Source organism: Ovis canadensis, chromosome 19, assembly GCF_042477335.2.
Source record: "Ovis canadensis isolate MfBH-ARS-UI-01 breed Bighorn chromosome 19, ARS-UI_OviCan_v2, whole genome shotgun sequence".
Lineage (NCBI taxonomy): Eukaryota > Metazoa > Chordata > Mammalia > Artiodactyla > Bovidae > Ovis > Ovis canadensis.
The window spans coordinates 3,499,736-3,511,810 of record NC_091263.1 but is presented as its reverse complement, the minus strand read 5'-3'; positions in this window follow the sequence as shown (position 1 = coordinate 3,511,810).

The window sequence follows — 12,075 nt, the reverse complement described above, 5'->3', positions numbered from 1 at the left end:
GTCCCACGTGCACACGTGGTGGGAGTCGATCCTCGGCTTGAACGTCAAGGCAGTGAAGGGAAAACAGGTTCCTCTGGAATGGACTGACACATCTGGGGGACTCTTGGAATGGTGGCACGACCCTGGAGTTCCTCTCGCCTTTCCTGTGGAGAGCGCCTCCTCTTGAGATGCGACGGGAACGCCGGGAATTCTTTCCCTACGAAACAGGGAAAGGATCCCTCATCTCGAGCTAGGAGGCGGAAACGGGGCTCCCCTGGATGTGTGCGGGACCCAACGTGCTTCCTCTCGAGTGGAGACGGGTATGTCGGGGAACTTCTTGAGTTGCAGCAATGGTGTGAAGGACCCTTTGGACGTTCCAGTGGTTACATGTGATTGGCCTCGAGAAGCCTCAGCGCAAATGGGCCTCATCTCGCCTGGAGGGCAAAACCTCCTGGATTTTCTCGAGTTCCGGCAAGTGCTCTCGACTTACGACGGGGACCTCAGGGAACCGCTCTGGTGGCCTCAGGAAAGGCCAGTCCCCATGCGAGTTCCACGGGGGCCTCTCGGGATTCCTCTCCCGTCGATGCCGGGGCCTAAGACCTCGTGTGGAGTCGGGGCCGGAACCTGAGGATTCCTCTCCAGTGCTGACATGGATCTTGGGGTACTTCTGGAGTCTCCCCAGGGGAGTCAGTCCTCGTCTCGAATGCGGGCATGCACTTGCGCTTTCCTCCAGAGCGGTAGCAGCAGTGTCACGCAGTCCGCCGCGTGGATCAAAGGATCTATGGTTTTCCCTCGAGTCTTTCCCACGAGGCTTTCCCACGAGGCTTTCCCACAGGGCTGTCCCACGTGCACACGTGGTGGGAGTCGATCCTCGGCTTGAACGTCAAGGCAGTGAAGGGAAAACAGGTTCCTCTGGAATGGACTGACACATCCGGGGGACTCTTGGAATGGTGGCACGACCCTGGAGTTCCTCTCGCCTTTCCTGTGGAGAGCGCCTCCTCTTGAGATGCGACGGGAACGCCGGGAATTCTTTCCCTACGAAACAGGGAAAGGATCCCTCATCTCGAGCTAGGAGGCGGAAACGGGGCTCCCCTGGATGTGTGCGGGACCCCACGTGCTTCCTCTCGAGTGGAGACGGGTAAGTCGGGGAACTTCTTGAGTTGCAGCAAGGGTGTGAAGGACCCTTTGGAAGTTCCAGTGGTTAGACGTGATTGGCCTCGAGAAGCCTCCGCGGAAATGGGCCTCATCTCGCCTGGAGGGCAAAACCTCCTGGATTTTCTCGAGTTGCGGCAGGTGCTCTAGACTTCCGACGGGGACCTCAGGGACCCGCTCTGGTGGCCTCAGGAAAGGCCCGTCCCCATGCGAGTTCCTCGGGGGCCTCTCGGGATTCCTCTCCCGTCGATGCCGGGGCCTAAGACCTTGTGTGGAGTCGGGGCCGGAACCTGAGGATTCCTCTCCTGTGCTGACATGGATCTTGGGGTACTTCTGGAGTCTCCCCAGGGGAGTCAGTCGTCGTCTCGAATGCGGGCATGCACTTGCGCTTTCCTCCAGAGCGGTAGCAGCAGTGTCACGCAGTCCGCCGCGTGGATCAAAGGATCTATGGTTTTCCCTCGAGTCTTTCCCACGAGGCTTTCCCACGAGGCTTTCCCACAGGGCTGTCCCACGTGCACACGTGGTGGGAGTCGATCCTCGGCTTGAACGTCAAGGCAGTGCAGGGAAAACAGGTTCCTCTGGAACGGACTGACACATCTGGGGGACTCTTGGAATGGTGGCACGACCCTGGAGTTCCTCTCGCCTTTCCTGAGGAGAGCGCCTCCTCTTGAGATGCGACTGGAACGCCGGGAATTCTTTCCCTACGAAACAGGGAAAGGATCCCTCATCTCGAGCCAGGAGGCGGAAACGGGGCTCCCCTGGATGTGTGCGGGACACCACGTGCTTCCTTTCTAGTGCAGACGGGTATGTCGGGGAACTTCTTGAGTTGCAGCAAGGGTGTGAAGGACCCTTTGGAAGTTCCAGTGGTTAGATGTGATTGGCCTCGAGAAGCCTCAGCGGAAATGGGCCTCATCTCGCCTGGAGGGCAAAACCGCCTGGATTTTCTCGACTTGCGGCAGGTGCTCTCGACTTACGACGGGGACCTCAGGGACCCGCTCTGGTGGCCTCAGGAAAGGCCAGTCCCCATGCGAGTTCCTCGGGGCCCTCTCGTGATTCCTCTCCCGTCGATGCCGGGGCCTAACACCTTGTGTGGAGTCGGGGCCGGAACCTGAGGATTCCTCTCCAGTGCTGACATGGATCTTGGGGTACTTCTGGAGTCTCCTCAGGGGAGTCAGTCCTCGTCTCGAATGCGGGCATGCACTTGCGCTTTCCTCCAGAGCGGTAGCAGCAGTGTCACGCAGTCCGCCGCGTGGATCAAAGGATCTATGGTTTTCCCTCGAGTCTTTCCCACGAGGCTTTCCCACGAGGCTTTCCCACAGGGCTGTCCCACGTGCACACGTGGTGGGAGTCGATCCTCGGCTTGAACGTCAAGGCAGTGCAGGGAAAACAGGTTCCTCTGGAATGGACTGACCCATCTGTGGGATTCTTGGAATGGTGGCATGACCCTGGAGTTCCTCTCGCCTTTCCTGTGGAGAGGGCCTCCTCTTGAGATGCGACGGGAACGCCGGGAATTCTTTCTCTACGAAACAGGGAAAGGATCCCCCATCTCGAGCTAGGAGGCAGAAACGGGGCTCCCCTGGATGTGTGCGGGACACCACGTGCTTCCTCTCGAGTGGAGACGGGTATGTCCGTGAACTTCTTGAGTTGCAGCAATGGTGAGAAGGACCCTTTGGAAGTTCCAGTGGTTAGATGTGATTGGCCTCGAGAAGCCTCAGCGGAAATGGGCCTCATCTCGCCTGGAGGGCAAAACCTCCTGGATTTTCTCGAGTTGCGGCAGGTGCTCTCGACTTACGACGGGGACCTCAGGGACCCGTTCTGGTGGCCTCAGGAAAGGCCAGTCCCCATGCGAGTTCCTCGGGGGCGTCTCGGGTTTCCTCTCCCGTCGATGCCGGGGCCTAAGACCTTGTGTGGAGTCGGGGCCGGAACCTGAGGATTCCTCTCCAGTGCTGACATGGATCTTGGGGTACTTCTGGAGTCTCCCCAGGGGAGTCAGTCCTCGTCTCGAATGCGGGCATGCACTTGCGCTTTCCTCCAGAGCGGTAGCAGCAGTGTCACGCAGTCCGCCGCGTGGATCAAAGGATCTATGGTTTTCCCTCGAGTCTTTCCCACGAGGCTTTCCCACGAGGCTTTCCCACAGGGCTGTCCCACGTGCACACGTGGTGGGAGTCGATCCTCGGCTTGAACGTCAAGGCAGTGCAGGGAAAACAGGTTCCTCTGGAATGGACTGACACATCTGGGGGACTCTTGGAATGGTGGCACGACCCTGGAGTTCCTCTCGCCTTTCCTGTGGAGAGCGCCTCCTCTTGAGATGCGACGGGAACGCCGGGAATTCTTTCCCTACGAAACAGGGAAGGATCCCTCATCTCGAGCTAGGAGGCGGAAACGGGGCTCCCCTGGATGTGTGAGGGACCCCACGTGCTTCCTTTCGAGTGGAGACGGGTATGTCGGGGAACTTCTTGAGTTGCAGCAATGGTGTGAAGGACCCTTTGGAAGTTCCAGTGGTTAGACTTGATTTGCCTCGAGAAGCCTCAGCGGAAATGGGCCTCATCTCGCCTGGAGGGCAAAACCTCCTGGATTTTCTCGAGTTGCGGCAGGTGCTCTCGACTTACGACGGGGACCTCAGGGACCCGCTCTGGTGGCCTCAGGAAAGGCCAGTCCCCATGCGAGTTCCTCGGGGGCCTCTCGGGATTCCTCTCCCGTCGATGCCGGGGCTTAAGACCTTGTGTGGAGTCGGGGCCGGAACCTGAGGATTCCTCTCCAGTGCTGACATGGATCTTGGGGTACTTCTGGAGTCTCCCCAGGGGAGTCAGTCGTCGTCTCGAATGCGGGCATGCACTTGCGCTTTCCTCCAGAGTGGTAGCAGCAGTGTCACGCAATCTCCGCGTGGATCAAAGGATCTATGGTTTTCCCTCGAGTCTTTCCCACGAGGCTTTCCCACGAGGCTTTCCCACAGGGCTGTCCCACGTGCACACGTGGTGGGAGTCGATCCTCGGCTTGAACGTCAAGGCAGTGCAGGGAAAACAGGTTCCTCTGGAATGGACTGACACATCTGGGGGACTCTTGGAATGGTGGCACGACCCTGGAGTTCCTCTCGCGTTTCCTGTGGAGAGCGCCTCCTCTTGAGATGCGACGGGAACGCCGGGAATTCTTTCCCTACGAAACAGGGAAAGGATCCCTCATCTCGAGCTACGAGGCGGAAACGGGTCTCCCCTGGATGTGTGCGGGACCCAACGTGCTTCCTCTCGAGTGGAGACGGGTATGTCGGGGAACTTCTTGAGTTGCAGCAATGGTGTGAAGGACCCTTTGGAAGTTCCAGTGGTTAGATGTGATTGGCCTCGAGAAGCCTCAGCGCAAATGGGCCTCATCTCGCCTGGAGGGCAAAACCTCCTGGATTTTCTCGAGTTCCGGCAAGTGCTCTCGACTTACGACGGGGACCTCAGGGACCCGCTCTGGTGGCCTCAGGAAAGGCCAGTCCCCATGCGAGTTCCTCGGGGCCCTCTCGTGATTCCTCTCCCGTCGATGCCGGGGCCTAAGAACTTGTGTGGAGTCGGGGCCGGAACCTGAGGATTCCTCTCCAGTGCTGACATGGATCTTGGGGTACTTCTGGAGTCTCCTCAGGGGAGTCAGTCCTCGTCTCGAATGCGGGCATGCACTTGCGCTTTCCTCCAGAGCGGTAGCAGCAGTGTCACGCAGTCCGCCGCGTGGATCAAAGGATCTATGGTTTTCCCTCGAGTCTTTCCCACGAGGCTTTCCCACGAGGCTTTCCCACAGGGCTGTCCCACGTGCACACGTGGTGGGAGTCGATCCTCGGCTTGAACGTCAAGGCAGTGCAGGGAAAACAGGTTCCTCTGGAATGGACTGACACATCTGGGGGACTCTTGGAATGGTGTCACGACCCTGGAGTTCCTCTCGCCTTTCCTGTGGAGAGCGCCTCCTCTTGAGATGCGACGGGAACGCCGGGAATTCTTTCCCTACGAAACAGGGAAAGATCCCTCATCTCGAGCTAAGAGGCGGATACGGCGCTCCCCTGGATGTGTGCGGGACACCACGTGCTTCCTCTCGAGTGCAGACGGGTAGGTCGGGGAACTTCTTGAGTTGCAGCAAGGGTGTGAAGGACCCTTTGTAAGTTCCAGTGGTTATACGTGATTTGCCTCGAGAAGCCTCAGCGGAAATGGGCCTCATCTCGCCTGGAGGGCAAAACCTCCTGGATTTTCTCGAGTTGCGGCAGGTGCTCTCGACTTACGACGGGGACCTCAGGGACCCGCTCTGGTGGTCTCAGGAAAGGCCAGTCCCCATGCGAGTTCCTCGGGGGCCTCTCGGGATTCCTCTCCCGTCGATGCCGGGGCCTAAGACCTTGTGTGGAGTCGGGGCCGGAACCTGAGGATTCCTCTCCAGTGCTGACATGGATCTTGGGGTACTTCTGGAGTCTCCCCAGGGGAGTCAGTCGTCGTCTTGAATGCGGGCATGCACTTGCGCTTTCCTCCAGAGTGGTAGCAGCAGTGTCACGCAGTCCGCCGCGTGGATCAAATGATCTATGGTTTTCCCTCGAGTCTTTCCCACGAGGCTTTCCCACGAGGCTTTCTAACAGGGCTGTCCCACGTGCACACGTGGTGGGAGTCGATCCTCGGCTTGAACGTCAAGGCAGTGCAGGGAAAACAGGTTCCTCTGGAATGGACTGACACATCTGGGGGACTCTTGGAATGGTGGCACGACCCTGGAGTTCCTCTCGCGTTTCCTGTGGAGAGCGCCTCCTCTTGAGATGCGACAGGAACGCCGGGAATTCTTTCCCTACGAAACAGGGAAAGGATCCCTCATCTTGAGCTAGGAGGCGGAAACGGGGCTCCCCTGGATGTGTGCGGGACCCAACGTGCTTCCTCTCGAGTGGAGACGGGTATGTCGGGGAACTTCTTGAGTTGCAGCAATGGTGTGAAGGACCCTTTGGACGTTCCAGTGGTTAGATGTGATTGGCCTCGAGAAGCCTCAGCGCAAATGGGCCTCATCTCGCCTGGAGGGCAAAACCTCCTGGATTTTCTCGAGTTCCGGCAAGTGCTCTCGACTTACGACGGGGACCTCAGGGAACCGCTCTGGTGGCCTCAGGAAAGGCCAGTCCCCATGCGAGTTCCACGGGGGCCTCTCGGGATTCCTCTCCCGTCGATGCCGGGGCCTAAGACCTCGTGTGGAGTCGGGGCCGGAACCTGAGGATTCCTCTCCAGTGCTGACATGGATCTTGGGGTACTTCTGGAGTCTCCCCAGGGGAGTCAGTCCTCGTCTCGAATGCGGGCATGCACTTGCGCTTTCCTCCAGAGCGGTAGCAGCAGTGTCACGCAGTCCGCCGCGTGGATCAAAGGATCTATGGTTTTCCCTCGAGTCTTTCCCACGAGGCTTTCCCACGAGGCTTTCCCACAGGGCTGTCCCACGTGCACACGTGGTGGGAGTCGATCCTCGGCTTGAACGTCAAGGCAGTGAAGGGAAAACAGGTTCCTCTGGAATGGACTGACACATCTGGGGGACTCTTGGAATGGTGGCACGACCCTGGAGTTCCTCTCGCCTTTCCTGTGGAGAGCGCCTCCTCTTGAGATGCGACGGGAACGCCGGGAATTCTTTCCCTACGAAACAGGGAAAGGATCCCTCATCTCGAGCTAGGAGGCGGAAACGGGGCTCCCCTGGATGTGTGCGGGACCCAACGTGCTTCCTCTCGAGTGGAGACGGGTATGTCGGGGAACTTCTTGAGTTGCAGCAATGGTGTGAAGGACCCTTTGGACGTTCCAGTGGTTACATGTGATTGGCCTCGAGAAGCCTCAGCGCAAATGGGCCTCATCTCGCCTGGAGGGCAAAACCTCCTGGATTTTCTCGAGTTCCGGCAAGTGCTCTCGACTTACGACGGGGACCTCAGGGAACCGCTCTGGTGGCCTCAGGAAAGGCCAGTCCCCATGCGAGTTCCACGGGGGCCTCTCGGGATTCCTCTCCCGTCGATGCCGGGGCCTAAGACCTCGTGTGGAGTCGGGGCCGGAACCTGAGGATTCCTCTCCAGTGCTGACATGGATCTTGGGGTACTTCTGGAGTCTCCCCAGGGGAGTCAGTCCTCGTCTCGAATGCGGGCATGCACTTGCGCTTTCCTCCAGAGCGGTAGCAGCAGTGTCACGCAGTCCGCCGCGTGGATCAAAGGATCTATGGTTTTCCCTCGAGTCTTTCCCACGAGGCTTTCCCACGAGGCTTTCCCACAGGGCTGTCCCACGTGCACACGTGGTGGGAGTCGATCCTCGGCTTGAACGTCAAGGCAGTGAAGGGAAAACAGGTTCCTCTGGAATGGACTGACACATCCGGGGGACTCTTGGAATGGTGGCACGACCCTGGAGTTCCTCTCGCCTTTCCTGTGGAGAGCGCCTCCTCTTGAGATGCGACGGGAACGCCGGGAATTCTTTCCCTACGAAACAGGGAAAGGATCCCTCATCTCGAGCTAGGAGGCGGAAACGGGGCTCCCCTGGATGTGTGCGGGACCCCACGTGCTTCCTCTCGAGTGGAGACGGGTAAGTCGGGGAACTTCTTGAGTTGCAGCAAGGGTGTGAAGGACCCTTTGGAAGTTCCAGTGGTTAGACGTGATTGGCCTCGAGAAGCCTCCGCGGAAATGGGCCTCATCTCGCCTGGAGGGCAAAACCTCCTGGATTTTCTCGAGTTGCGGCAGGTGCTCTAGACTTCCGACGGGGACCTCAGGGACCCGCTCTGGTGGCCTCAGGAAAGGCCCGTCCCCATGCGAGTTCCTCGGGGGCCTCTCGGGATTCCTCTCCCGTCGATGCCGGGGCCTAAGACCTTGTGTGGAGTCGGGGCCGGAACCTGAGGATTCCTCTCCTGTGCTGACATGGATCTTGGGGTACTTCTGGAGTCTCCCCAGGGGAGTCAGTCGTCGTCTCGAATGCGGGCATGCACTTGCGCTTTCCTCCAGAGCGGTAGCAGCAGTGTCACGCAGTCCGCCGCGTGGATCAAAGGATCTATGGTTTTCCCTCGAGTCTTTCCCACGAGGCTTTCCCACGAGGCTTTCCCACAGGGCTGTCCCACGTGCACACGTGGTGGGAGTCGATCCTCGGCTTGAACGTCAAGGCAGTGCAGGGAAAACAGGTTCCTCTGGAACGGACTGACACATCTGGGGGACTCTTGGAATGGTGGCACGACCCTGGAGTTCCTCTCGCCTTTCCTGAGGAGAGCGCCTCCTCTTGAGATGCGACTGGAACGCCGGGAATTCTTTCCCTACGAAACAGGGAAAGGATCCCTCATCTCGAGCCAGGAGGCGGAAACGGGGCTCCCCTGGATGTGTGCGGGACACCACGTGCTTCCTTTCTAGTGCAGACGGGTATGTCGGGGAACTTCTTGAGTTGCAGCAAGGGTGTGAAGGACCCTTTGGAAGTTCCAGTGGTTAGATGTGATTGGCCTCGAGAAGCCTCAGCGGAAATGGGCCTCATCTCGCCTGGAGGGCAAAACCGCCTGGATTTTCTCGACTTGCGGCAGGTGCTCTCGACTTACGACGGGGACCTCAGGGACCCGCTCTGGTGGCCTCAGGAAAGGCCAGTCCCCATGCGAGTTCCTCGGGGCCCTCTCGTGATTCCTCTCCCGTCGATGCCGGGGCCTAAGACCTTGTGTGGAGTCGGGGCCGGAACCTGAGGATTCCTCTCCAGTGCTGACATGGATCTTGGGGTACTTCTGGAGTCTCCTCAGGGGAGTCAGTCCTCGTCTCGAATGCGGGCATGCACTTGCGCTTTCCTCCAGAGCGGTAGCAGCAGTGTCACGCAGTCCGCCGCGTGGATCAAAGGATCTATGGTTTTCCCTCGAGTCTTTCCCACGAGGCTTTCCCACGAGGCTTTCCCACAGGGCTGTCCCACGTGCACACGTGGTGGGAGTCGATCCTCGGCTTGAACGTCAAGGCAGTGCAGGGAAAACAGGTTCCTCTGGAATGGACTGACACATCTGGGGGACTCTTGGAATGGTGTCACGATCCTGGAGTTCCTCTCGCCTTTCCTGTGGAGAGCGCCTCCTCTTGAGATGCGACGGGAACGCCGGGAATTCTTTCCCTACGAAACAGGGAAAGATCCCTCATCTCGAGCTAAGAGGCTGAAACGGCGCTCCCCTGGATGTGTGTGGGACCCCACGTGCTTCCTCTCGAGTGGAGACGGGTATGTCGGGGAACTTCTTGAGTTGCAGCAAGGGTGTGAAGGACCCTTTGTAAGTTCCAGTGGTTATACGTGATTTGCCTCGAGAAGCCTCAGCGGAAATGGGCCTCATCTCGCCTGGAGGGCAAAACCTCCTGGTTTTTCTCGAGTTGCGGCAGGTGCTCTCGACTTACGACGGGGACCTCAGGGACCCGCTCTGGTGGCCTCAGGAAAGGCCAGTCCCCATGCGAGTTCCTCGGGGGCGTCTCGGGATTCCTCTCCCGTCGATGCCGGTGCCTAAGACCTTGTGTGGAGTCGGGGCCGGAACCTGAGGATTCCTCTCCAGTGCTGACATGGATCTTGGGGTACTTCTGGAGTCTCCCCAGGGGAGTCAGTCCTCGTCTCGAATGCGGGCATGCACTTGTGCTTTCCTCCAGAGCGGTAGCAGCAGTGTCACGCAGTCCACCGCGTGGATCAAAGGATCTATGGTTTTCCCTCGAGTCTTTCCCACGAGGCTTTCCCACGAGGCTTTCCCACAGGGCTGTCCCACGTGCACACGTGGTGGGAGTCGATCCTCGGCTTGAACGTCAAGGCAGTGCAGGGAAAACAGGTTCCTCTGGAATGGACTGACACATCTGGGGGACTCTTTGAATGGTGGCATGACCCTGGAGTTCCTCTCGCTTTCCTGTGGAGAGCGCCTCCTCTTGAGATGCGACGGGAACGCCGGGAATTCTTTCCCTACGAAACAGGGAAAGGATCCCTCATCTCGAGATAGGAGGCGGAAACGGGGCTCCCCTGGATGTGTGCGGGACACCACGTGCTTCCTCTCGAGTGCAGACGGGTATGTCAGGGAACTTCTTGAGTTGCAGCAAGGGTGTGAAGGACCCTTTGGAAGTTCCAGTGGTTAGATGTGATTGGCCTCGAGAAGCCTCAGCGGAAATGGGCCTCATCTCGCCTGGAGGGCAAAACCTCCTGGATTTTCTCGAGTTGCGGCAAGTGCTCTCGACTTACGACGGGGACCTCAGGGACCCGCTCTGGTGGCCTCAGGAAAGGCCAGTCCCCATGCGAGTTCCTCGGGGGCCTCTCGGGATTCCTCTCCCTTCGATGCCGGGGCCTAAGACCTTGTGTGGAGTCGGGGCCGGAACCTGAGGATTCCTCTCCAGTGCTGACATGGATCTTGGGGTACTTCTGGAGTCTCCCCAGTGGAGTCAGTCCTCGTCTCGAATGCGAGCATGCACTTGCGCTTTCCTCCAGAGCGGTAGCAGCAGTGTCACGCAGTCCGCCGCGTGGATCAAAGGATCTATGGTTTTCCCTCGAGTCCTTCCCACGAGGCTTTCCCAGGAGGCTTTCCCACAGGGCTATCCCACGTGCACACGTGGTGGGACTCGATCATCGGTTTGAACGTCAAGGCAGTGCAGGGAAAACAGGTTCCTCTGGAATGGACTGACACATCTGGGGGACTCTTGGAATGGTGGCACGACTCTGGAGTTCCTCTTGCCTTTCCTGTGGAGAGCGCCTCCACTTGAGATGCGACGGGAACGCCGGGAATTCTTTCCCTACGAAACAGGGAAAGGATCCCTCATCTCGAGCTACGAGGCGGAAACGGGGCTCCCCTGGATGTGTGCGGGACCACACGTGCTTCCTCTCGAGTGGAGACGGGTATGTCGGGGAACTTCTTTAGTTGCAGCAAGGGTGTGAAGGACCCTTTGGAAGTTCCAGTGGTTAGATGTGATTGGCCTCGAGAAGCCTCAGCGGAAAAGGGCCTCATCTCGCCTGGAGGGCAAAACCTCCTGGATTTTCTCGAGTTGCGGCAGGTGCTCTCGACTTACGACGGGGACCTCAGGGACCCGCTCTGGTGGCCTCAGGAAAGGCCCGTCCCCATGCGAGTTCCTCGGGGGCCTCTCGGGATTCCTCTCCCGTCGATGACGGGGCCTAAGACCTTGTGTGGAGTCGGGGCCGGAACCTGAGGATTCCTCTCCAGTGCTGACATGGATCTTGGGGTACTTCTGGAGTCTCCCCAGGGGAGTCAGTCCTCGTCTCGAATGCGGGCATGCACTTGCGCTTTCCTCCAGAGCGGTAGCAGCAGTGTCACGCAGTCCGCCGCGTGGATCAAAGGATCTATAGTTTTCCATCGAGTCTTTCCCACGAGGCTTTCCCACGAGGCTTTCCCACAGGGCTGTCCCACGTGCACACGTGGTGGGAGTCGATCCTCGGCTTGAACGTCAAGGCAGTGCAGGGAAAACAGGTTCCTCTGGAATGGACTGACACATCTGGGGGACTCTTGGAATGGTGGCACGACCCTCGAGTTCCTCTCGCCTTTCCTGTGGAGAGCGCCTCCTCTTGAGATGCGACGGGAACGCCGGGAGTTCTTTCCCTACGAAACAGGGAAAGGATCCCTCATCTCGAGCTAGGAGGTGGAAACGGGGCTCCCCTGGATGTGTGCGGGACACCACGTGCTTCCTCTCGAGTGGAGACGGGTATGTCGGGGAACTTCTTGAGTTGCAGCAAGGGTGTGAAGGACCCTTTGGAAGTTCCAGTGGTTAGACGTGATTGGCCTCGAGAAGCCTCAGCGGAAATGGGCCTCTTCTCGCCTGGAGGGCAAAACCTCCTGGATTTTCTCGAGTTGCGGCAGGTGCTCTCGACTTACGACGGGGACCTCAGGGACCCGCTCTGGTGGCCTCAGGAAAGGCCAGTCCCCATGCGAGTTCCTCGGGGGCGTCTCGGGATTCCTCTCCCGTCGATGCCGGGGCCTAAGACCTTGTGTGGAGTCGGGGCCGGAACCTGAGGATTCCTCTCCAGTGCTGAC